Below are 26,665 nucleotides of genomic sequence, written 5' to 3'. Positions count from 1 at the left end.
TTTAAGTGTACAGTTTCCTTTTATTGCATCTTGAAATAAATATTTCTGAATTCTGAATCAAACTGGGTTGTGTTTATTTATTTATTTATTTTATGAGACAACTGAGACTTTAATCTCCTTTGTAATATATGTGCTTTTAAACCAAGAACAATTTATTTATAGATGTATTACTGCTTTATAATGACTATTATTAAGCGAAAAGGCTTTATAATCATGAACTATTTACTAATGCTTAGCTAATGAGTGCCATTATTATAAAGTGTTACCAATGCATTTACTAATGTTAACAAATTAGACATTATTTTACAGTGTTACCAAATCCTTAAATAATTTATTAGTGTTTTGTAATGATTTTAATAACCTATAAGCATTTGTGAAATAGTTTTGCTTGCATTGCAGCTTTATCTGTCAGTTTAAGAGTTTTACTGTTACATCCATGAGATTAATAAATGTCATGTCACGTCACAGTTTGTCATAGGTCAGTATCAAATGAGTTTTAAATTATTATTTGCAGCATAAATAAGGATTCTTAGGATGTTTTTAAATCCCTAAAACTGCCAGAAAAGGATAAGGCCTAAGAGATTTCTTAACCTGTAATGAAAGGAAAAAAACGCCACCATTAGCAACAACAAAAACAATAACAATTTAAAATACAGATATTTTTTTCCTGATTATTAAAGGGATGATAAGGTCTCTCTCTCTCTCTCTCTCTCTCTGCCAGACAGCCCCTCCCTACAGTCCACACACACTGTCAGTCACCAAAAATTCACAGTCACCAACCCCCTCACACTCCCCCTCCCTCTCCCCCTCCCTTTCCTCACACAGACAGAGTGGCCAGAGTGAGATCATGTCAGTTGAGAAGTCTGACAGTTTTCACATTTTCTTTTACCCATACAGTGTTGTAAAGTCGTGAAACTATGCATATTTCCTCAGAATTATTTGATATCTGTATGAAAAAATGCTTTGAAGTGTTTGGAAGCTGCAATTTAAAAATACAAGACAATTAATGTTTCCCTTTTTTACTGTCATTTCAAAAAATCACCACGACAAAACCGTTCAAGCTAACCAAAATCTGTTCGCAATTTAAGTTCCTCGATGTTTTTTCTTCATGTAGACAAAGTTTGGTGTGTATAGTGTACTTCCCCTGTGAGGAGTATTCATTAATTCACAACTGTAAAATCTCAAAAAATACACATTAAAATCAAAATAGCCGACTTCCTGTTGGTCGTAGCTGATAACTGTGAATTAGAAAGTTGTCCGTCTTGATAAGAACAATTTATGTACCAAGTTTGGTGTCTGTAGCTAAAACTAACCCCCCCACTTTTGACAAAAGGTGGCGCTATAGAGTGCCTCATTCACGCCCTTTTAAAAGCTTTTGCCATTGTCTAGCTATCACTAATACTGATATGTGTTTTGAGTTTCATGTAAATCTGAGGTTGTTATCTGCCTCAAAATCACCATAACAGAATATTCAAGTTTGACACGTTGCCATGGCAACACTATATCAGATATCAATATCCCCACAACAGATTTTCATCGGCCGTGTTTTGTCATTATTCTGATGAAGTTTTAAGCAAATCGAGTAAAAATAAGATGCTGAATTCAAAGCATTTGGAAAATGACACACTTCCTGCTGCCAGTTGGTGGCGCTATAACGTTGACTCTTAATAGTCACATATATACAATCGGTATCATACAACGAACAAACCCATGAAGTTTGATCAAATTCAGGAAATGTATGTGGATGTTATTAGACATTTCCTATTTCTCATTTCTCGCCATAAGTTCCACGCCTCGCCACGGGCAAACCGTTCGAGATATCAAAAATCCCCTCGCAATTTTTCATCCTCAATGTCTTGAGATCATGTTCACCGAGTTTCGTGGCGAACGGGTTGAAAACCTCAGAGGATTATTTCAAATTCCAGAGCATGCTTTTTTTAAACAGCCCTGAATAGCTGATTTCCTGTTGGGCGGAGCCTATGACATAAAGTGTGAAAGTTGTTCAGCTCAATGAGATCTATAAGTCTACTGAGTTTCATATAAATACATGCAAGTGTGTGTGAGCTATGGTTCAAGATTTCTGACTGTGTTCCAGGGGGCGCTGTAGAGCCCCTGTGCCACGCCCGGGTCCCAGCCTCTGCGGCGTCCTGATGGCCGCAGATTCCAATGTGTGTGCCAATTTTCAAGAGTTTTTGAGCATGTTAAGGCCCCCAAAAACCCCCGGAAGGTTTAATAAAAAATAAAAATAATAATAATAAATATAGCTGCAAGCAGCGATGTCGGGCTCAAGCCATCAGTGCAACGCCACCCCGGTGGCATCAGGATAACTGTGCCCAGCGGGCATAAGCATTTACAGTAACCCTCTGACAATCAAGTTTTAAGGGATGCGGCAGTTAAAGGGTTAATCCGACCAATCTAGACTTTGAAATCACATACACAGAACAATATATATAACTTTAGTAACACTTTATTTTAATATTAATAAAAAATGTATAAGGTGTGCATTGTAGCTGACACCTATATGAACACATTACAATTGTTTTATGACTGCAAGTCTTTCTTCTCAAATGCTATTGAGCTTCAAATTTGCATTTGAGCCCATGTGAAAAAGTAGCATAATTTACATATGACTTACAGTTTGTTGTAATAAATATCAAACATTCAATTTAATTGTGCATTATAGCTGTCACCTAGATGAACAATTACAGTTGTTTTTATGACTGTAAGTCATTCTCTTCAAATGCTACTGACGTTAGAAAATTATTTAACAATAGCACATGTAACTTTAGAGACCGGCCCTAAATTTGAGACTCTAGAAACTCCAATGTCAAGACAACTTTATGCCTGTTTTATTTTCTTTAGTTTTCTTTTCTCTGTTCCGGATTGCTGATGTCCTATACCCAGGCATAGATGTCCATCCATCAATTACGAACATTCAGCCGCAAACATGAGGTGTGAGCGGTCGCGAGCGCGGATGGGAGAATGGCGCATGTTTTTTTTTTTTTTTTTTTGAGCAACTGGGATGGTGCCCCCTCTGGGAGTTGGTGCCCTAAGAAGACTGCATACTATGCATATAGGGAGCAGCGGTACAATCTCGAAGATATATTCCTCAAACCATCTTACAAGAGGAGGTGATGCTAATCCTTCAAGAATCGCATAAAAGCTATTCAAGTGTACAGTTTCCTTTTATTGCATCTTGAAATAAATATTTCTGAATTCTGAATCAAACTGGGTTGTGTTTATTTATTTATTTTATAAGACAACTGAGACTTTAATCTCCTTTGTAATATATGTGCTTTTAAACCAAGAACAATTTATTTATGGATGTATTACTGCTTAATAATGACTATTATTAAGGGAAAAGGCTTTATAATCATGAACTATTTACTAATGCTTAGCTAATGAGTGCAATTATTATAAAGTGTTACCATTGCATATACTAATGTTAACAAATTAGACATTATTTTACAGTGTTACCAAATCCTTAAATAATGTATTAGTGTTTTGTAATGATTTTAATGACCTATAAGCATTTGTGAAATAGTTTTGCTTGCATTGCAGCTTTATCTGTCAGTTGAAGAGTTTTACTGTTACATCCATGAGATTAATAAATGTCATGTCACGTCACAGGTTGTCATAGGTCAGTATCAAATGAGTTTGAAATTATTATTTGCAGCACAAATTAGGGTTCTTAGGATGTTTTTAAATCCCTAAAACTGTCAGAAAAGGATAAGGCCTAAGAGATTTCTTAACCTGTAATGAAAGGAAAAAACACCACCATTAGCAACAACAAAAACAATAACAATTTAAAATATAGATTTTTTTTTTCCTGATTATTAAAGGGATGATTAGGTCTCTCTCTCTCTCTCTCTCTGCCAGACAGCCCCTCCCTACAGTCCACACACACTGTCACAGTCACCAACCCCCTCACACTCCCCCTCCCTCTCCCCCTCCCTTCCCTCACACAGACAGGGTGGCCAGAGTGAGATCATGTCAGTTGAGAAGTCTGACAGTTTTTTAATTTTCTTTTATCCATACAGTGTTGTAAAGTCGTGAAACTATGCATATTTCCTCAAAATGATTTGATCTTTGTATGAAAAAATGCTTTGAAGTGTTTGGAAGCTGCAATTTAAACATACAAGACAATTAATGTTTCCCTTTTTACTGTCATTTCAAAAATTCACCACGACAAAACCGTTCAAGCTAACCAAAATCCGTTCGCAATTTAAGTTCCTCAATGGTTTTTCTTAATGTAGACAAAGTTTGGTGTGTATAGTGTACTTCCCCTGGGAGGAGTATGCATTAATTCACAAAAGAAAATTCCCAAAAATCCATATTCAAGTCAAAATAGCCAACTTCCTGTTGGTCGTAGCTTATGACTGCGAATTAGAAAGTTGTCCGTCTTGAGAAGAACAATTTATGTACCAAGTTTGGTGTCTGTAGCTAAAACTAACCCCCCCACTTTTGACAAAAGGTGGCGCTATAGAGTGCCTCCTTCACGCCCTTTTAAAAGCTTTTGCCATTGTCTAGCTATCACTAATACTGATATGTGTTTTGAGTTTCATGTAAATCTGAGCTTGTTGTCTGCCTCAAACTCACCATAACAGAACATTCAAGTTTGACACGTTGCCATGGCAACACTATATCATATATCAATATCCCCACAACAGATTTACATCGGCCGTGTTTTGTCATTATTCTGATGAAGTTTTAAGTAAATAGAGTAAAAATAAGATGCTGAATTCAAAGCATTTGGAAAATGACACACTTCCTGCTGCCAGTTGGTGGCGCTATAATGTTGACTCTTAATAGTCACATATATACGATCAGTATCATACAACGAACAAACCAATGAAGTTTGATCAAATTCAGGAAATGTATGTGGATGTTATTAGACATTTCCTGTTTCTTATTTCTCGCCATAATTTCAAAGCCTCGCCACGAGCAAACCGTTCGAGATATCAAAAATCCCCTCGCAATTTTTCATCCCCAATGTCTTGAGATCATGTTCACCGAGTTTCGTGGCGAACGGGTTGAAAACCTCAGAGGAGTATTTCAAATTCCAGAGCATGCTTTTTTTAAACAGCCCTGAATAGCTGACTTCCTGTTGGGCGGAGCCTATGACATAGAGCGCGAAAGTTGTTCAGCTCAATGAGATCTATAAGTGTACTGAGTTTCATATAAATACATGCAAGTGTGTGTGAGCTATGGTTCAAGGTGTCTGACTGTGTTCCAGGGGGCGCTGTAGAGCCCCTGTGCCACGCCCGGGTCCCAGTCTCTGTGGCGTCCTGATGGCCGCAGATTCCAATGAGTGTGCCAATTTTCAAGAGTTTTTGAGCATGTTAAGGCCCCCAAAAATGCCCGGAAGGTTTAAAAAAAAATAAAAAAAATAATAATAATAATAATAATAAGAATAATCCTTAGGGGAACAATAGGGCTCTTCGCCCCTTCGGGCTTGAGCCCTAAATATAGCTGCAAGCAGCGATGTCGGGCTCAAGCCATCAGTGCAACGCCACCCCGGTGGCATCAGGATAACTGTGCCCAGCGGGCATAAGCATTTACAGTAACCCTCTGACAATCAAGTTTTAAGGGATGCGGCAGTTAAAGGGTTAATCCGACCAATCTAGACTTTGAAATCACATACACAGAACAATATATATAACTTTAGTAACACTTTATTTTAATATTAATAAAAAATGTATAAGGTGTGCATTGTAGCTGACACCTATATGAACACATTACAATTGTTTTATGACTGCAAGTCTTTCTTCTCAAATGCTATTGAGCTTCAAATTTGCATTTGAGCCCATGTGAAAAAGTAGCATAATTTACATATGACTTACAGTTTGTTGTAATAAATATCAAACATTCAATTTAATTGTGCATTATAGCTGTCACCTAGATGAACAATTACAGTTGTTTTTATGACTGTAAGTCATTCTCTTCAAATGCTACTGACGTTAGAAAATTATTTAACAATAGCACATGTAACTTTAGAGACCGGCCCTAAATTTGAGACTCTAGAAACTCCAATGTCAAGACAACTTTATGCCTGTTTTATTTTCTTTAGTTTTCTTTTCTCTGTTCCGGATTGCTGATGTCCTATACCCAGGCATAGATGTCCATCCATCAATTACGAACATTCAGCCGCAAACATGAGGTGTGAGCGGTCGCGAGCGCGGATGGGAGAATGGCGCATGTTTTTTTTTTTTTTTTTTTGAGCAACTGGGATGGTGCCCCCTCTGGGAGTTGGTGCCCTAAGAAGACTGCATACTATGCATATAGGGAGCAGCGGTACAATCTCGAAGATATATTCCTCAAACCATCTTACAAGAGGAGGTGATGCTAATCCTTCAAGAATCGCATAAAAGCTATTCAAGTGTACAGTTTCCTTTTATTGCATCTTGAAATAAATATTTCTGAATTCTGAATCAAACTGGGTTGTGTTTATTTATTTATTTTATAAGACAACTGAGACTTTAATCTCCTTTGTAATATATGTGCTTTTAAACCAAGAACAATTTATTTATGGATGTATTACTGCTTAATAATGACTATTATTAAGGGAAAAGGCTTTATAATCATGAACTATTTACTAATGCTTAGCTAATGAGTGCAATTATTATAAAGTGTTACCATTGCATATACTAATGTTAACAAATTAGACATTATTTTACAGTGTTACCAAATCCTTAAATAATGTATTAGTGTTTTGTAATGATTTTAATGACCTATAAGCATTTGTGAAATAGTTTTGCTTGCATTGCAGCTTTATCTGTCAGTTGAAGAGTTTTACTGTTACATCCATGAGATTAATAAATGTCATGTCACGTCACAGGTTGTCATAGGTCAGTATCAAATGAGTTTGAAATTATTATTTGCAGCACAAATTAGGGTTCTTAGGATGTTTTTAAATCCCTAAAACTGTCAGAAAAGGATAAGGCCTAAGAGATTTCTTAACCTGTAATGAAAGGAAAAAACACCACCATTAGCAACAACAAAAACAATAACAATTTAAAATATAGATTTTTTTTTTCCTGATTATTAAAGGGATGATTAGGTCTCTCTCTCTCTCTCTCTCTGCCAGACAGCCCCTCCCTACAGTCCACACACACTGTCACAGTCACCAACCCCCTCACACTCCCCCTCCCTCTCCCCCTCCCTTCCCTCACACAGACAGGGTGGCCAGAGTGAGATCATGTCAGTTGAGAAGTCTGACAGTTTTTTAATTTTCTTTTATCCATACAGTGTTGTAAAGTCGTGAAACTATGCATATTTCCTCAGAATGATTTGATCTTTGTATGAAAAAATGCTTTGAAGTGTTTGGAAGCTGCAATTTAAACATACAAGACAATTAATGTTTCCCTTTTTACTGTCATTTCAAAAATTCACCACGACAAAACCGTTCAAGCTAACCAAAATCCGTTCGCAATTTAAGTTCCTCAATGGTTTTTCTTAATGTAGACAAAGTTTGGTGTGTATAGTGTACTTCCCCTGGGAGGAGTATGCATTAATTCACAAAAGAAAATTCCCAAAAATCCATATTCAAGTCAAAATAGCCAACTTCCTGTTGGTCGTAGCTTATGACTGCGAATTAGAAAGTTGTCCGTCTTGAGAAGAACAATTTATGTACCAAGTTTGGTGTCTGTAGCTAAAACTAACCCCCCCACTTTTGACAAAAGGTGGCGCTATAGAGTGCCTCCTTCACGCCCTTTTAAAAGCTTTTGCCATTGTCTAGCTATCACTAATACTGATATGTGTTTTGAGTTTCATGTAAATCTGAGCTTGTTGTCTGCCTCAAACTCACCATAACAGAACATTCAAGTTTGACACGTTGCCATGGCAACACTATATCATATATCAATATCCCCACAACAGATTTACATCGGCCGTGTTTTGTCATTATTCTGATGAAGTTTTAAGTAAATAGAGTAAAAATAAGATGCTGAATTCAAAGCATTTGGAAAATGACACACTTCCTGCTGCCAGTTGGTGGCGCTATAATGTTGACTCTTAATAGTCACATATATACGATCAGTATCATACAACGAACAAACCAATGAAGTTTGATCAAATTCAGGAAATGTATGTGGATGTTATTAGACATTTCCTGTTTCTTATTTCTCGCCATAATTTCAAAGCCTCGCCACGAGCAAACCGTTCGAGATATCAAAAATCCCCTCGCAATTTTTCATCCCCAATGTCTTGAGATCATGTTCACCGAGTTTCGTGGCGAACGGGTTGAAAACCTCAGAGGAGTATTTCAAATTCCAGAGCATGCTTTTTTTAAACAGCCCTGAATAGCTGACTTCCTGTTGGGCGGAGCCTATGACATAGAGCGCGAAAGTTGTTCAGCTCAATGAGATCTATAAGTGTACTGAGTTTCATATAAATACATGCAAGTGTGTGTGAGCTATGGTTCAAGGTGTCTGACTGTGTTCCAGGGGGCGCTGTAGAGCCCCTGTGCCACGCCCGGGTCCCAGTCTCTGTGGCGTCCTGATGGCCGCAGATTCCAATGAGTGTGCCAATTTTCAAGAGTTTTTGAGCATGTTAAGGCCCCCAAAAATGCCCGGAAGGTTTAAAAAAAAATAAAAAAAAAAATAATAATAATAATAATAAGAATAATCCTTAGGGGAACAATAGGGCTCTTCGCCCCTTCGGGCTTGAGCCCTAAATATAGCTGCAAGCAGCGATGTCGGGCTCAAGCCATCAGTGCAACGCCACCCCGGTGGCATCAGGATAACTGTGCCCAGCGGGCATAAGCATTTACAGTAACCCTCTGACAATCAAGTTTTAAGGGATGCGGCAGTTAAAGGGTTAATCCGACCAATCTAGACTTTGAAATCACATACACAGAACAATATATATAACTTTAGTAACACTTTATTTTAATATTAATAAAAAATGTATAAGGTGTGCATTGTAGCTGACACCTATATGAACACATTACAATTGTTTTATGACTGCAAGTCTTTCTTCTCAAATGCTATTGAGCTTCAAATTTGCATTTGAGCCCATGTGAAAAAGTAGCATAATTTACATATGACTTACAGTTTGTTGTAATAAATATCAAACATTAAATTTAATTGTGCATTATAGCTGTCACCTAGATGAACAATTACAGTTGTTTTTATGACTGTAAGTCATTCTCTTCAAATGCTACTGACGTTAGAAAATTATTTAACAATAGCACATGTAACTTTAGAGACCGGCCCTAAATTTGAGACTCTAGAAACTCCAATGTCAAGACAACTTTATGCCTGTTTTATTTTCTTTAGTTTTCTTTTCTCTGTTCCGGATTGCTGATGTCCTATACCCAGGCATAGATGTCCATCCATCAATTACGAACATTCAGCCGCAAACATGAGGTGTGAGCGGTCGCGAGCGCGGATGGGAGAATGGCGCATGTTTTTTTTTTTTTTTTTTTGAGCAACTGGGATGGTGCCCCCTCTGGGAGTTGGTGCCCTAAGAAGACTGCATACTATGCATATAGGGAGCAGCGGTACAATCTCGAAGATATATTCCTCAAACCATCTTACAAGAGGAGGTGATGCTAATCCTTCAAGAATCGCATAAAAGCTATTCAAGTGTACAGTTTCCTTTTATTGCATCTTGAAATAAATATTTCTGAATTCTGAATCAAACTGGGTTGTGTTTATTTATTTATTTTATAAGACAACTGAGACTTTAATCTCCTTTGTAATATATGTGCTTTTAAACCAAGAACAATTTATTTATGGATGTATTACTGCTTAATAATGACTATTATTAAGGGAAAAGGCTTTATAATCATGAACTATTTACTAATGCTTAGCTAATGAGTGCAATTATTATAAAGTGTTACCATTGCATATACTAATGTTAACAAATTAGACATTATTTTACAGTGTTACCAAATCCTTAAATAATGTATTAGTGTTTTGTAATGATTTTAATGACCTATAAGCATTTGTGAAATAGTTTTGCTTGCATTGCAGCTTTATCTGTCAGTTGAAGAGTTTTACTGTTACATCCATGAGATTAATAAATGTCATGTCACGTCACAGGTTGTCATAGGTCAGTATCAAATGAGTTTGAAATTATTATTTGCAGCACAAATTAGGGTTCTTAGGATGTTTTTAAATCCCTAAAACTGTCAGAAAAGGATAAGGCCTAAGAGATTTCTTAACCTGTAATGAAAGGAAAAAACACCACCATTAGCAACAACAAAAACAATAACAATTTAAAATATAGATTTTTTTTTTCCTGATTATTAAAGGGATGATTAGGTCTCTCTCTCTCTCTCTCTCTGCCAGACAGCCCCTCCCTACAGTCCACACACACTGTCACAGTCACCAACCCCCTCACACTCCCCCTCCCTCTCCCCCTCCCTTCCCTCACACAGACAGGGTGGCCAGAGTGAGATCATGTCAGTTGAGAAGTCTGACAGTTTTTTAATTTTCTTTTATCCATACAGTGTTGTAAAGTCGTGAAACTATGCATATTTCCTCAGAATGATTTGATCTTTGTATGAAAAAATGCTTTGAAGTGTTTGGAAGCTGCAATTTAAACATACAAGACAATTAATGTTTCCCTTTTTACTGTCATTTCAAAAATTCACCACGACAAAACCGTTCAAGCTAACCAAAATCCGTTCGCAATTTAAGTTCCTCAATGGTTTTTCTTAATGTAGACAAAGTTTGGTGTGTATAGTGTACTTCCCCTGGGAGGAGTATGCATTAATTCACAAAAGAAAATTCCCAAAAATCCATATTCAAGTCAAAATAGCCAACTTCCTGTTCGTCGTAGCTTATGACTGCGAATTAGAAAGTTGTCCGTCTTGAGAAGAACAATTTATGTACCAAGTTTGGTGTCTGTAGCTAAAACTAACCCCCCCACTTTTGACAAAAGGTGGCGCTATAGAGTGCCTCCTTCACGCCCTTTTAAAAGCTTTTGCCATTGTCTAGCTATCACTAATACTGATATGTGTTTTGAGTTTCATGTAAATCTGAGCTTGTTGTCTGCCTCAAACTCACCATAACAGAACATTCAAGTTTGACACGTTGCCATGGCAACACTATATCATATATCAATATCCCCACAACAGATTTACATCGGCCGTGTTTTGTCATTATTCTGATGAAGTTTTAAGTAAATAGAGTAAAAATAAGATGCTGAATTCAAAGCATTTGGAAAATGACACACTTCCTGCTGCCAGTTGGTGGCGCTATAATGTTGACTCTTAATAGTCACATATATACGATCAGTATCATACAACGAACAAACCAATGAAGTTTGATCAAATTCAGGAAATGTATGTGGATGTTATTAGACATTTCCTGTTTCTTATTTCTCGCCATAATTTCAAAGCCTCGCCACGAGCAAACCGTTCGAGATATCAAAAATCCCCTCGCAATTTTTCATCCCCAATGTCTTGAGATCATGTTCACCGAGTTTCGTGGCGAACGGGTTGAAAACCTCAGAGGAGTATTTCAAATTCCAGAGCATGCTTTTTTTAAACAGCCCTGAATAGCTGACTTCCTGTTGGGCGGAGCCTATGACATAGAGCGCGAAAGTTGTTCAGCTCAATGAGATCTATAAGTGTACTGAGTTTCATATAAATACATGCAAGTGTGTGTGAGCTATGGTTCAAGGTGTCTGACTGTGTTCCAGGGGGCGCTGTAGAGCCCCTGTGCCACGCCCGGGTCCCAGTCTCTGTGGCGTCCTGATGGCCGCAGATTCCAATGAGTGTGCCAATTTTCAAGAGTTTTTGAGCATGTTAAGGCCCCCAAAAATGCCCGGAAGGTTTAAAAAAAAATAAAAAAAATAATAATAATAATAATAATAAGAATAATCCTTAGGGGAACAATAGGGCTCTTCGCCCCTTCGGGCTTGAGCCCTAAATATAGCTGCAAGCAGCGATGTCGGGCTCAAGCCATCAGTGCAACGCCACCCCGGTGGCATCAGGATAACTGTGCCCAGCGGGCATAAGCATTTACAGTAACCCTCTGACAATCAAGTTTTAAGGGATGCGGCAGTTAAAGGGTTAATCCGACCAATCTAGACTTTGAAATCACATACACAGAACAATATATATAACTTTAGTAACACTTTATTTTAATATTAATAAAAAATGTATAAGGTGTGCATTGTAGCTGACACCTATATGAACACATTACAATTGTTTTATGACTGCAAGTCTTTCTTCTCAAATGCTATTGAGCTTCAAATTTGCATTTGAGCCCATGTGAAAAAGTAGCATAATTTACATATGACTTACAGTTTGTTGTAATAAATATCAAACATTCAATTTAATTGTGCATTATAGCTGTCACCTAGATGAACAATTACAGTTGTTTTTATGACTGTAAGTCATTCTCTTCAAATGCTACTGACGTTAGAAAATTATTTAACAATAGCACATGTAACTTTAGAGACCGGCCCTAAATTTGAGACTCTAGAAACTCCAATGTCAAGACAACTTTATGCCTGTTTTATTTTCTTTAGTTTTCTTTTCTCTGTTCCGGATTGCTGATGTCCTATACCCAGGCATAGATGTCCATCCATCAATTACGAACATTCAGCCGCAAACATGAGGTGTGAGCGGTCGCGAGCGCGGATGGGAGAATGGCGCATGTTTTTTTTTTTTTTTTTTTGAGCAACTGGGATGGTGCCCCCTCTGGGAGTTGGTGCCCTAAGAAGACTGCATACTATGCATATAGGGAGCAGCGGTACAATCTCGAAGATATATTCCTCAAACCATTTTACAAGAGGAGGTGATGCTAATCCTTCAAGAATCGCATAAAAGCTATTCAAGTGTACAGTTTCCTTTTATTGCATCTTGAAATAAATATTTCTGAATTCTGAATCAAACTGGGTTGTGTTTATTTATTTATTTTATAAGACAACTGAGACTTTAATCTCCTTTGTAATATATGTGCTTTTAAACCAAGAACAATTTATTTATGGATGTATTACTGCTTAATAATGACTATTATTAAGGGAAAAGGCTTTATAATCATGAACTATTTACTAATGCTTAGCTAATGAGTGCAATTATTATAAAGTGTTACCATTGCATATACTAATGTTAACAAATTAGACATTATTTTACAGTGTTACCAAATCCTTAAATAATGTATTAGTGTTTTGTAATGATTTTAATGACCTATAAGCATTTGTGAAATAGTTTTGCTTGCATTGCAGCTTTATCTGTCAGTTGAAGAGTTTTACTGTTACATCCATGAGATTAATAAATGTCATGTCACGTCACAGGTTGTCATAGGTCAGTATCAAATGAGTTTGAAATTATTATTTGCAGCACAAATTAGGGTTCTTAGGATGTTTTTAAATCCCTAAAACTGTCAGAAAAGGATAAGGCCTAAGAGATTTCTTAACCTGTAATGAAAGGAAAAAACACCACCATTAGCAACAACAAAAACAATAACAATTTAAAATATAGATTTTTTTTTTCCTGATTATTAAAGGGATGATTAGGTCTCTCTCTCTCTCTCTCTGCCAGACAGCCCCTCCCTACAGTCCACACACACTGTCACAGTCACCAACCCCCTCACACTCCCCCTCCCTCTCCCCCTCCCTTCCCTCACACAGACAGGGTGGCCAGAGTGAGATCATGTCAGTTGAGAAGTCTGACAGTTTTTTAATTTTCTTTTATCCATACAGTGTTGTAAAGTCGTGAAACTATGCATATTTCCTCAGAATGATTTGATCTTTGTATGAAAAAATGCTTTGAAGTGTTTGGAAGCTGCAATTTAAACATACAAGACAATTAATGTTTCCCTTTTTACTGTCATTTCAAAAATTCACCACGACAAAACCGTTCAAGCTAACCAAAATCCGTTCGCAATTTAAGTTCCTCAATGGTTTTTCTTAATGTAGACAAAGTTTGGTGTGTATAGTGTACTTCCCCTGGGAGGAGTATGCATTAATTCACAAAAGAAAATTCCCAAAAATCCATATTCAAGTCAAAATAGCCAACTTCCTGTTGGTCGTAGCTTATGACTGCGAATTAGAAAGTTGTCCGTCTTGAGAAGAACAATTTATGTACCAAGTTTGGTGTCTGTAGCTAAAACTAACCCCCCCACTTTTGACAAAAGGTGGCGCTATAGAGTGCCTCCTTCACGCCCTTTTAAAAGCTTTTGCCATTGTCTAGCTATCACTAATACTGATATGTGTTTTGAGTTTCATGTAAATCTGAGCTTGTTGTCTGCCTCAAACTCACCATAACAGAACATTCAAGTTTGACACGTTGCCATGGCAACACTATATCATATATCAATATCCCCACAACAGATTTACATCGGCCGTGTTTTGTCATTATTCTGATGAAGTTTTAAGTAAATAGAGTAAAAATAAGATGCTGAATTCAAAGCATTTGGAAAATGACACACTTCCTGCTGCCAGTTGGTGGCGCTATAATGTTGACTCTTAATAGTCACATATATACGATCAGTATCATACAACGAACAAACCAATGAAGTTTGATCAAATTCAGGAAATGTATGTGGATGTTATTAGACATTTCCTGTTTCTTATTTCTCGCCATAATTTCAAAGCCTCGCCACGAGCAAACCGTTCGAGATATCAAAAATCCCCTCGCAATTTTTCATCCCCAATGTCTTGAGATCATGTTCACCGAGTTTCGTGGCGAACGGGTTGAAAACCTCAGAGGAGTATTTCAAATTCCAGAGCATGCTTTTTTTAAACAGCCCTGAATAGCTGACTTCCTGTTGGGCGGAGCCTATGACATAGAGCGCGAAAGTTGTTCAGCTCAATGAGATCTATAAGTGTACTGAGTTTCATATAAATACATGCAAGTGTGTGTGAGCTATGGTTCAAGGTGTCTGACTGTGTTCCAGGGGGCGCTGTAGAGCCCCTGTGCCACGCCCGGGTCCCAGTCTCTGTGGCGTCCTGATGGCCGCAGATTCCAATGAGTGTGCCAATTTTCAAGAGTTTTTGAGCATGTTAAGGCCCCCAAAAATGCCCGGAAGGTTTAAAAAAAAATAAAAAAAATAATAATAATAATAATAAATATAGCTGCAAGCAGCGATGGCGGGCTCAAGCCACCAATGCCATCGCCACCCCGGTGGCATCAGGTAAACTGTGCCCAGCGGGCACATGCATTCACAATATCCCTCTGGCAGTGAGGTTTTAAAGGGTATGGCGGTTAAAGGGTTAATCCGAATCATCTAGACTTTAAAATCACATTCACAGAACAATATATATATATATATATATATATATATATATATATATATATTTAGTAACACTTTACAATAAGATTTCATTTATAAACATTATGTTAACATGAACAATATTTATATAGCATTCATTCATGTCATTTAATATTCCAAACTTAAACATTAAAACATTGTTTTATTGTGATTTTTTTTCCAAGCACATTTTACCAATTCCAAGCCATATCAATCTTAATAACTACCATTATTTTTTATTTAATCATTTATGAGTGCTATACAATATTCCAGGAAAGCTGGAAGAGAAAAACTCCTTATATTCATGTGCAGAATCATTAGGCATGTTTTCTTTTACAGATGAAATGCGCTAAAAAAGAGTTTTAACTCAAACGTTTTTAACTCAAAGTCGAAAATTATGAAATACCCATGAGATATATCAAACACAAATGCAATACAGAAATGGATAAGTTAAGATTTGACCATTGTACAAAAATGCTGACTAGGTCATGAGGTCAGAAAAGAAGAAGAAAAAAAAAACAGGTCAAGAAGAACTGACAAAAATAATTGCAAAATAATTAGGAATTAATGTGAAGATTAATTTTTAGTAAATTCTGCAAGACAGACTTTCAGGAAAGGAGGTGGAATAAAAATGAGCTCCTAAATCTTAACCCCGGATTCAGGAAAATATATTCCTCAAACCATCGGACAAGAGGAGGTGGTGCTGGTCCTTCACGAGTCACTCTAATCTGTTAATAAAGCCTATATATAAAGTCTTAATATGTAGTATTTCACAATACTTCATGGTATTCTAATTAAATCATTTTTTGGAATCTTTGATTTCTCAGAACCTGACACATTGTAATTCTGAGACTCCAGGAAAGTGGCAGTTCTGTAAAATGTTGGCACTGGAGACTAAATGCTCCCTGATAGTTTCACAACTAATTCACTTAACACACACACACACACACACACACACACATTACCCACAGTGACAGAGGGACAGAGTGACATCAGATGTATGATAGTTTTTTAATTTTCTATCATCCATATAGTGTTGTATAGTCATGAAACTATGCATATTTCCTCAGAATGACTTGTCTTCTATGTGTAATTTTTTTTAAGTGTTTAGAAGCTGCACTTAAAAAAATAAAAGACATTTACTGGTTACTTTTTTACTAATATTTTAAAAAATCACCACGACGAAACAATTCAAGCCATTCAAATTTCATCCGCACCTGTACTGTAAGATACATTCTTTAAACTGGTAAAAGAGGATGTGGTGCTGATCCTTCAAGTCACTCAAAACGTATCTGTCCATAAAGCCTATAAAGAATTATTCTTAATATACAGTTCACAATACTTCAGCTTGTTATTCTAATTAAGTGAATGTCATTTTATCAGTAAAATACATAAAATTCATATTATTTTTCTTTGAAAGATTTCTATAAATGATTTAAATCATACTTGTTTCTACAATAATTATTTAAAAGTAATCCTATAGCTCCATCCGGTGGCCATTATTGGTACTAAGAATTGCAAGCTTGATTTATATGTTATGATAGTTTTAAATTTATGCTGGCTCTTGAAAATGATAAAGCTATGAAACTTACTGTGCTTCCTTCAAATGATGACTTCTACGTATATAAAAAATTATGAAGAGTTGGAATTAAAAATTTTAAAGATATAGTAAAATTACTATTGTATTTTTTTTATGTTACTTTAATAAATCGCTATGGCCACACCATTTAAGGTATCCTAAACCCATTCGCAATTTAACATCTTCAGTATATGGCTTCATGTTAAAACAGTTTGGTGTGAACTACTTGTGTCTTCTTGGAGGAGAATGAATTCATTTACAGGCTGAGTTTATCATAAATCCACAATAACATTTATGAGTTCTGTATCAATCAGTGTTGTTGTTTGTTTATTTTTTATTTTTTTTTTCATAGGAAGATAACTGACCCTTTACTCTCCTTTTTAATAAATGTGCTTATAAACCAAGAACAAGCTATTTATAGCTGTATTTATAAACTGATTACTACTGACTATTAATATTGGGACAAGGCTTTATGAAGCATGAACTGACTATTTACTAATGAGTGCAGTTATTATAAAGTGTTATCAATGCATTTGCCAATCTTAACAAATTAGACATTATTTTACAGTGTTATCAAATCCCTTAAATGATTTGTAAGTGTTTTGTAATGATTTTATTGACCTAAAAGCATTTGTGAAAGTTCTGCTTGCATTAGAGCTTAGTCTTGATCTGTGAGCTGAACAGATTTACTGTTACATCCATGATATTATGTAAATTCAAATAAATATCATGTCACAGGATGTCAGAGGTCAGTATCAAATTAGTTTGAAATTATTATTTGCAGCACAAATAAGGTTTTTTAGGATTTTTAAAAATCCCTAAAACTGTCAGAAAAGGATAAGGCCTAAGATTTCTATGTGAGTGGCTAAATTTGTTTGTTTTTATAACTATAATGCATAAACTATGAAACTATACAAAATGTATAAAAAAGTACAAGTTATTCTTTTCCAATGTTTTTAATTTATTTATTTATTTATTTATTTATTTATTTATTTATTTTTTTTTGGATTTATATTTTAAAAAATTAGCCTACGGCGATCATTCTAAACATCTTGAATAAAACCTGTCAATATTTATTATAGACCACTATAACTGTGTATAATCTAACAAACGAGTTTATTATGAAAATAAAAGCGTGTACACCAGATAACTTGGACGATAAAGAAATTGCTAACAATAGTATAATAGAGCATGTTTTAGGTTTTTAGGCGTTTAGATGCAGAAATGGACAAATCAAATGTAAAATAAAATGTAATTGATTTAATTAAATATAGATTAAGTCTTGTTAGAGCAAAATAATAAATAAATACGTACACACATTAAAAAAGCAGCCAAGATGAATGAGTTTAATTTTTTTTTATATAGATTAAAATTGAAGACAGAAGCAGCTGGTATATGCGGTCACTTAATATTAAAATCCAGTAGATCCACTTCAGATTTAATTCTCAACAGTTTATGTTCACGTGGCTGTTTTCGTTTATATTAGCCAAGCTATTATGTATTTTGAAATAATCTTGTCCGTGATGTGTTCGTTCTTACGACGAAAGGCAGAATCCTGCAGCTCGAGAGATATATGTTATTCTGCCAGTCGCGCTTTCAAATAGTCTTGCACACTTAAACGGGTCACAAACACCTGCATTTAGCTCGTGTTGTGTTATAATGGATGTATTGTGTGCATTTATGGCAATAATTTATTTTAAAAAGCTCTTAAACAAGAATAAATTCGTTTGTTTTGAGCTCTGAGACACTGTGCGCGCTGATCGGAGGCAGTGATTTCAGATAGGCAGCCGCGAATATTTCATTTTCACACAAACAGTTCAAAAACATCTGAATTTAGCTCTTGGTGTGTTCTAATTGGTGAATTGTGTGATATCGCTGCAATACTTTATTTTTAATAGCTATAAAACAAGAATAAACTCGTTTTTTCTGAGCTCATCATTCCACACGGTCCTGCTCAGAGCGGTGATTCATCTCTCGTGTTTCTCACGTATCACTGACCACACATCAATTATTAATGAGCCCTGACCTGATAATAATCATATATGTTGGTTTAGCTTGTCACTGTGAATTAAATCCAAGTATTTATTTGTATTTTAACCGATTTAAAATCGAAACCAAAAGACAGTCTCCTCCCTTTTTTAGTCCGGTAACTGAACCTGTAGGGGCGCTATTTCTCTCAGACAATGGAAGTCTAAGCACACACACTCAAACAGATGGACAGAGTGAGATGAGATGTCTGACAGTTTTTTAATTTTCTGTTATCCATACAGTGTTGTAAAGTCATGAAACTATGCATATTTACTCAGAATAACTTTTTTTTCTGTATGAAAAAAGGTTTTGAAGTGTTTGGAATTTAAAAATGCAGGAAAATTAATAATTCCATCTTTATTGTCATTTAAAAAAATCACCACGACAAAACCATCCAAGCTATCCAAAACCCATTCACAATTTAAGTTCCTCAATGTTTTTTCAACATGTAGACCAAGTTTGGTGTGTATAGTGTTACTCTCCTCTGAGCAGTATGCATTAATTCACGGCTAAATGTAAAAAATAATCCACATTCAAATCAAAATAGCCGACTTCCTGTTGGTCGTAGCTGATGACTGTGAATTAGAAAGTTGTCCGTCTTGATAAGAACAATTTTTGTACTGAGTTTGGTGTCTGTAGCTAAAACTAACCCCCCCACTTTTGACAAAAGGTGGCGCTATAGAGTGCCTATTCCACGCCCTCTTATGAACTTTTGCCAGTGTCTAGCTGTCACTAATACTGATATGTGTTCTGAGTTTGATGAAATTCTAAGCATGTTATATGCCTCAAAATCACCTGAGAAGTATTCCAGTTTGACATGTTGCCACGGCAACAATTTTTTAGATATCAATATCCCCCTTGCAGATTTATATCAGCTGTGTTTTAACATTATTCTGATGAAGTTTGAAGCAAATCGAGTAATAATAAGATGCTGAATTCAAATCATTTTGAAAATGACACACTTCCTTCTGCCAGTTGGTGGCGCTATAACTTTGACTCCTAATAGTCACATAAATGCGATCGACATCATACAACGAATAATCTGATGAAGTTTGATTAAAATCAGGAAATGTATGTGGACGGTATTAGACACTTCCTGTTTCTCATTTCTCGCCATAATTTCAAAGCCTCGCCACGAGCAAACCGTTCGAGATATCAAAAATCCCCTGGCAATTTTTCATCCCCAGTGTCTTGAGATCATGTTGACCGAGTTTGGCGGCAATCGAGAAAAAAACCTATGACAAGTATTTCAAATTCCAGAGCATGCGCTTTTTACATAACTCTAAATAGCTGACTTCCTGATGGGCGGAGCCTATGACATGCAATACGAAAGTTGTTTGGCACGATGAGATCTATATGTGTACTGAGTTTCATATGAATATGTGCAAGTATGTGTGAGCTATACATCAACATTTCTGACTGTGTTCCAGGGGGCGCCGTAGAGCCCCTGTGCCACGCCCGGGTCCCAGCCTCTGCAGGCTCCTAAAGGCCACAGATTGCAAAGTGTGCGCAAATTTTCAAGAGTTTTTGAGTATGTTAAGGACCCCAAAAGCCCCCACAACTTTGATGAAAAATTTGAATACTAAACCCTAAATAGCCAACTTCCTGTTGGGCGGAGCCTATGATATGCAATACAAAAGTTGTTTGGATTGATGAGATTTATATGTGTACCGAGTTTCATACGTCTACGAGCAAGAATGTATGATATATGGCCCTCCATATTCCAGGGGGCGCTGTAGAGCCCCTGTGCCACGCCCGTGTATCAGTCTCTGCCCGGCCCTAATGGCCGCAGGTTCCAATCTGTGTGCCAATTTTCAAGACTTTTTAAGCACGTTAAGGGCCCCAAAAGCCCCCGAGACGTTGGAAAAAAATAATAATAATAATAATAATAATAATAAAAAATAATCCTAAGGAAAACAATAGGCCTCTCGCCCTTTGGGCTTGAGCCCTAAATATAGCTGCAAGCAGCGATGTCGGGCTCAAGCCATCAGTGCAACGCCACCCTGGTGGCATCGGGAAAACTGTGCCCAGCGGGCATAAGCATTTACAGTAACCCTCTGACAATCAAGTTTTAAGGGATGTGGCAGTTAAAGGGTTAATCCGACCAATCTAGACTTTGAAATCACATACACAGAACAATATATATAACTTTAGTAACACTTCATTTTAAAATGTATAAAAAATGTATAAGGTGTGCATTGTAGCTGACACCTATATGAACACATTACAATTGTTTTGTGACTACAAGTCTTTCTTCTCAAATGCTATTGAGTGGTCGCGAACGCGGATGGGAGAATGGCGCATATTTGTTTTGTTTTTTTTGAGCAACTGGTGCCCCCTCTGGGAGTTGGTGCTCTACGAAGACTGCATACTCTGCATATAGGGAGCGGCGGTACTATCTGGAAGATATATTCCTCAAACCATCGTACAAGTGAAGGTGATGCTAGTCCTTCAAGAATTGCTCAAAACCTTTTCAAGTGTACAGTTTCCTTTTATTGCATCTTGAAATAAATATTTCTGAATTCTGAATCAAACTGGGTTGTGTTTATTGATTTATTTTATAAGACAACTGAAACTTTAATCTCCTTTGTAATATATGTGCTTTTAAACCAAGAACAATGTAATTAGAGATGTATTCCTGCTTAATAATGACTATTATTAAGGGAAAAGGCTTTATAATCATGAACTATTTACTAATGCTTAGCTAATGAGTGCAGTTATTATAAAGTGTTACCAATGCATTTACTAATGTTAACAAATTAGACATTATTATACAGTGTTACCAAACCCTTTAATAATTTATTAGTGTTTTGTAATGATTTTAATGACCTATAAGCATTTGTGAAATAGTTTTGCTTGCATTGCAGCTTAATCTGTCAGTTGAAGAGTTTTACTGTTACATCCATGAGATTAATAAATGTCATGTCACATCACAGGTTGTCATAGGTCAGTATCAAATGAGTTTGAAATTATTATTTGCAGCACAAATAAGGCTTCTTAGGATGTTTTTAAATCCCAAAAACTGTCAGAAAAGGATAAGGCCTAAGAGATTTCTTAACCTGTAATGAAAGGAAAAAAACACCACCATTAGCAACAACAAAAACAATAACAATTTAAAATATAGATTTTTTTTCCTGATTATTAAAGGAATGATTAGGTCTCTCTCTCTCTCTCTCTCTCTCTCTGCCAGACAGCCCCTCCCTACAATCCACATACACTGTCAGTCACCAAAGATTCACAGTCACCAACCCCCTCACACTCACACTCCCCCTCCCTCTCCCCCTCCCTTTCCTCACACAGACGGAGTGGCCAGAGTGAGATCATGTCAGTTGAGAAGTCTGACAGTTTTTTCTTTTCTTTTATCCATACAGTGTTGTAAAGTCATGAAACTATGCATATTTCCTCATAATGATTTGAACTCTGTATGAAAACATGCCTTGAAGTGTTTGGAAGCTGCAATTTAGACATACAATACAATTAATGTTTCCCTTCTTACTGTCATTTCAAAAAATCACCACGTCAAAACCGTTCAAGCTAACCAAAATCCGTTCGCAATTTAAGTTCCTCGATGTTGTTTCTTCATGTAGTCAAAGTTTGGTGTGTATAGTGTACTTCCCATGTGAGGAGTATGCATTAATTCACAACTGTAAAATCTCAAAAATACACATTCAAATCAAAATAGCTGACTTCCTGTTGATCGTAGCTTATGACTGTGAATTAGAAAGTTGTCCGTCTTGATAAGAACAATTTAAGTACCGAGTTTGGTGTCTGTAGCTAAAACTAAATAAAATGCATTATTATTATTATTAGCTGTACACTTGCTAAACATTTTTAAATATAAACTTATGCAATTGTGTGTGTATATATATATATATATATATATAAATTCAAGTGTACAGTTTTCTTTTATTGCATCTTGAAATAAATATTTATGAGTTCTGTGTTTGTTTATTTTATTTATTTTATTTTTTATTTTACATTTTTTTTAGGGAGATTACAGCCTTTAATCTCCTCAAAATAAATGTGCATATAAACCATGAACAATTTAATTATAGCTGTATTTATAAAATGCTTACTAAAATATTAATTTTGGGAGAAGGCTATATAAAGCATGAACTGACTATTTACTAATGCTTAGCTAAGAATTGCAGCTATTATGAAGTGTTACCAATGCATTTACTAATGTTAACAATTGAGACATTATTTTAAAGTGTTACCAAATCCTTAAATAATTTAAAAGTGTTTTGTTATGATTTCATTAACCTATAAGCATTTGTGAAATAGTTCTGCTTGCATTAAAGCTTAGTCTTCATCTGTGAGCTGAACAGTTTTACTGTTACATCCTTGAGATTATGTAAATTCAAATAAATGTCATGTCACAGGGTGACAGAGGTCAGTATCAAATGAGTTTGAAATTATTATTTGCAGCACAAATAAGGTTTTTTAGGATTTTTTTTAATCCCTGAAACTGTCAGAAAAGGATAAGGCCTAAGATATTTCTTAAGATGTAATGATAACAGCACAATTAGCAACAACAACAAAAAAATAACTATTTAAAATACAGTTTTTTTTCTGGTGATTAAAGAGATGTTTAAGTCTCTCTCTCTCTCTCTCTCTCTCTCTCTCTCTCTGTCTGTCTGCCACTCAGCTCACACCCCTCCCCCACTCACACGCACACACACACACAGAGTCAGCACACAGAGTGACAGAGTGAGATCAGATGTCTGACAGTTTTTTAATTTTCTTTTAATCATACAGTGCTGTAAAGTCATGAAACTATGCATATTTCCTCAGAATCACTGGTTTTCTAAATTAAAAATGTTTTTTAAAGGTTTGGAAGCTGCAATTTAAAAATACAAGACGATTAATGTTTCACTTTTTACTGTCATTTCAAAAAATCACCACGACAAAACCGTTCAAGCTAACCAAAATCTGTTCGCAATTTAAGTTCCTCGATGTTTTTTCTTCATGTAGACAACGTTTGGTGTGTATAGTGTACTTCCCCTGTGAGGAGTATTCATTAATTCACAACTGTAAAATCTCAAAAATACACATTCAAATCAAAATAGCCGACTTCCTGTTGATCGTAGCTGATGACTGTGAATTAGAAAGTTGTCCGTCTTGAAAAGAACAATTTATGTACCAAGTTTGGTGTCTGTAGCTAAAACTAACCCCCCCACTTTTGACAAAAGGTGGCGCTATAGAGTGCCTCCTTCACGTCCTTTTAAAAGCTTTTGCCATTGTCTAGCTGTCACTAATACTGATATGTGTTTTGAGTTTCATGTAAATCTGAGCTTGTTGTCTGCCTCAAACTCACCATAACAGAACATTCAAGTTTGACACGTTGCCATGGCAACACTATATCAGATATCAATATCCCCACAACAGATTTACATCGGCCGTGTTTTGTCATTATTCTGATGAAGTTTTAAGTAAATCGAGTAAAAATAAGATGCTGAATTCAAAGCATTTGGAAAATGACACACTTCCTGCTGCCAGTTGGTGGCGCTATAACGTTGACTCTTAATAGCCACATATATACAATCGGTATCATACAACGAACAAACCCATGAAGTTTGATCAAATTCAGGAAATGTATGTGGATGTTATTAGACATTTCCTGTTTCTCATTTCTCGCCATAAGTTCCATGCCTCGCCACGGGCAAACCGTTCGAGATATCAAAAATCCCCTCGCAATTTTTCATCCTCAATGTCTTGAGATCATGTTCACCGAGTTTCGTGGCGAACGGGTTGAAAACCTCAGAGGAGTATTTCAAATTCCAGAGCATGCTTTTTTTAAACAGCCCTGAATAGCTGACTTCCTGTTGGGCGGAGCCTATGACATAAAGTGTGAAAGTTGTTCGGCTCAATGAGATCTATAAGTGTACCGAGTTTGATATAAATACATGCAAGTGTGTGTGAGCTATGGTTCAAGAATTCTGACTGTCTTCCAGGGGGCGCTGTAGAGCCCCTGTGCCACGCCCGGGTCCCAGCCTCTGCGGCGTCCTGATGGCCGCAGATTCCAATGTGTGTGCCAATTTTCAAGAGTTTTTGAGCATGTTAAGGCCCCCAAAACACCCCTGAAGGTTTAATAAAAAATAAAAATAATAATAAATATAGCTGCAAGCAGCGATGTCGGGCTCAAGCCATCAGTGCAACGCCACCCCGGTGGCATCGGGAAAACTGTGCCCAGCGGGCATAAGCATTTACAGTAACCCTCTGACAATCAAGTTTTAAGGAATGCGGCAGATAAAGGGTTAATCCGACCAATCTAGACTTTGAAATCACATACACAGAACAATATATATAACTTTAGTAACACATTATTTTTATATTTATAAAAAATGTATAAGGTGTGCATTATAGCTGACACCTATATGAACACATTACAATTGTTTTGTGACTGCAAGTCTTTCTTCTCAAATGCTATTGACCTTCAAATTTGCATTTGAGCCCATGTGAAAAAGTAGGGAGAATGGCGCATGTTTTTTTTTTTTTTTTTTTTTTTTGAGCAACTGGGATGGTGCCCCCTCTGGGAGTTGGTGCCCTACGAAGACTGCATACTCTGCATATAGGGAGTGGTGGTACTATCTGGAAGATATATTCCTCAAACCATCGTACAAGAGGAGGTGATGCTAATCCTTCAAGAATCGCTCAAAAGCTATTTAAGTGTACAGTTTCCTTTTATTGCATCTTGAAATAAATATTTCTGAATTCTGAATCAAACTGGGTTGGGTTTATTTATCTATTTTATGAGACAACTGAGACTTTAATCTCCTTTGTAATATATGTGCTTTTAATTAAACCAAGAACAATTTATTTATAGATGTATTACTGCTTAATAATGACTATTATTCAGGGAAAAGGATTTATAATCATGAACTATTTACTAATGCTTAGCTAATGAGTGCAGTTATTATAAAGTGTTACCAATGCATTTACTAATGTTAACAAATTAGACATTATTTTACAGTGTTAACAAATCCTTAAATAATTTATTAGTGTTTTGTAATGATTTTAATTACCTATAAGCATTTGTGAAATAGTTTTGCTTGCATTGCAGCTTTATCTGTCAGTTGAAGAGTTTTACTGTTACATCCATGAGATTAATAAATGTCATGTCACAGAATGTCATAGGTCAGTATCAAATGAGTTTGAAATTATTATTTGCAGCACAAATAAGGATTATTAGGATGTTTTTAAATCCCTAAAACTGTCAGAAAAGGATAAGGCCTAAGAGATTTCTTAACCTGTAATGAAAGGAAAAAAACGCCACCATTAGCAACAACAAAAACAATAACAATTTAAAATACGGATTTTTTTTCCTGATTATTAAAGGGATGATTAGGTCTCTCTCTCTCTCTCTCTCTCTCTCTCTCTCTCTGCCAGACAGCCCCTCCCTACAATCCACACACACTGTCAATCACCAAAAATTCACAGTCACCAACCCCCTCACACTCCCCCTCCCTCTCCCCCTCCCTTTCCTCACACAGACAGAGTGGCCAGAGTGAGATCATGTCAGTTGAGAAGTCTGATAGTTTTCACATTTTCTTTTATCAATACAGTGTTGTAAAGTCGTGAAACTATGCATATTTCCTCAGAATGATTTGATCTCTGTATGAACAAATGCTTTGAAGTGTTTGGAAGCTGCAATTTAAACATACAAGACAATTAATGTTTCCCTTTTTACTGTCATTTCAAAAAATCACCACGACAAAACAGTTCAAGCTAACCAAAATCTGTTCGCAATTTAAGTTCCTCAATGTTTTTTCTTCATGTAGACAAAGTTTGGTGTGTATAGTGTACTTCCCCTGTGAGGAGTATTCATTAATTCACAAAATAATCT

Source organism: Carassius gibelio, chromosome B10, assembly GCF_023724105.1.
Source record: "Carassius gibelio isolate Cgi1373 ecotype wild population from Czech Republic chromosome B10, carGib1.2-hapl.c, whole genome shotgun sequence".
Classification (NCBI taxonomy): Eukaryota; Metazoa; Chordata; class Actinopteri; order Cypriniformes; family Cyprinidae; genus Carassius; species Carassius gibelio.
Note: the sequence above shows the minus strand (reverse complement) of the source record.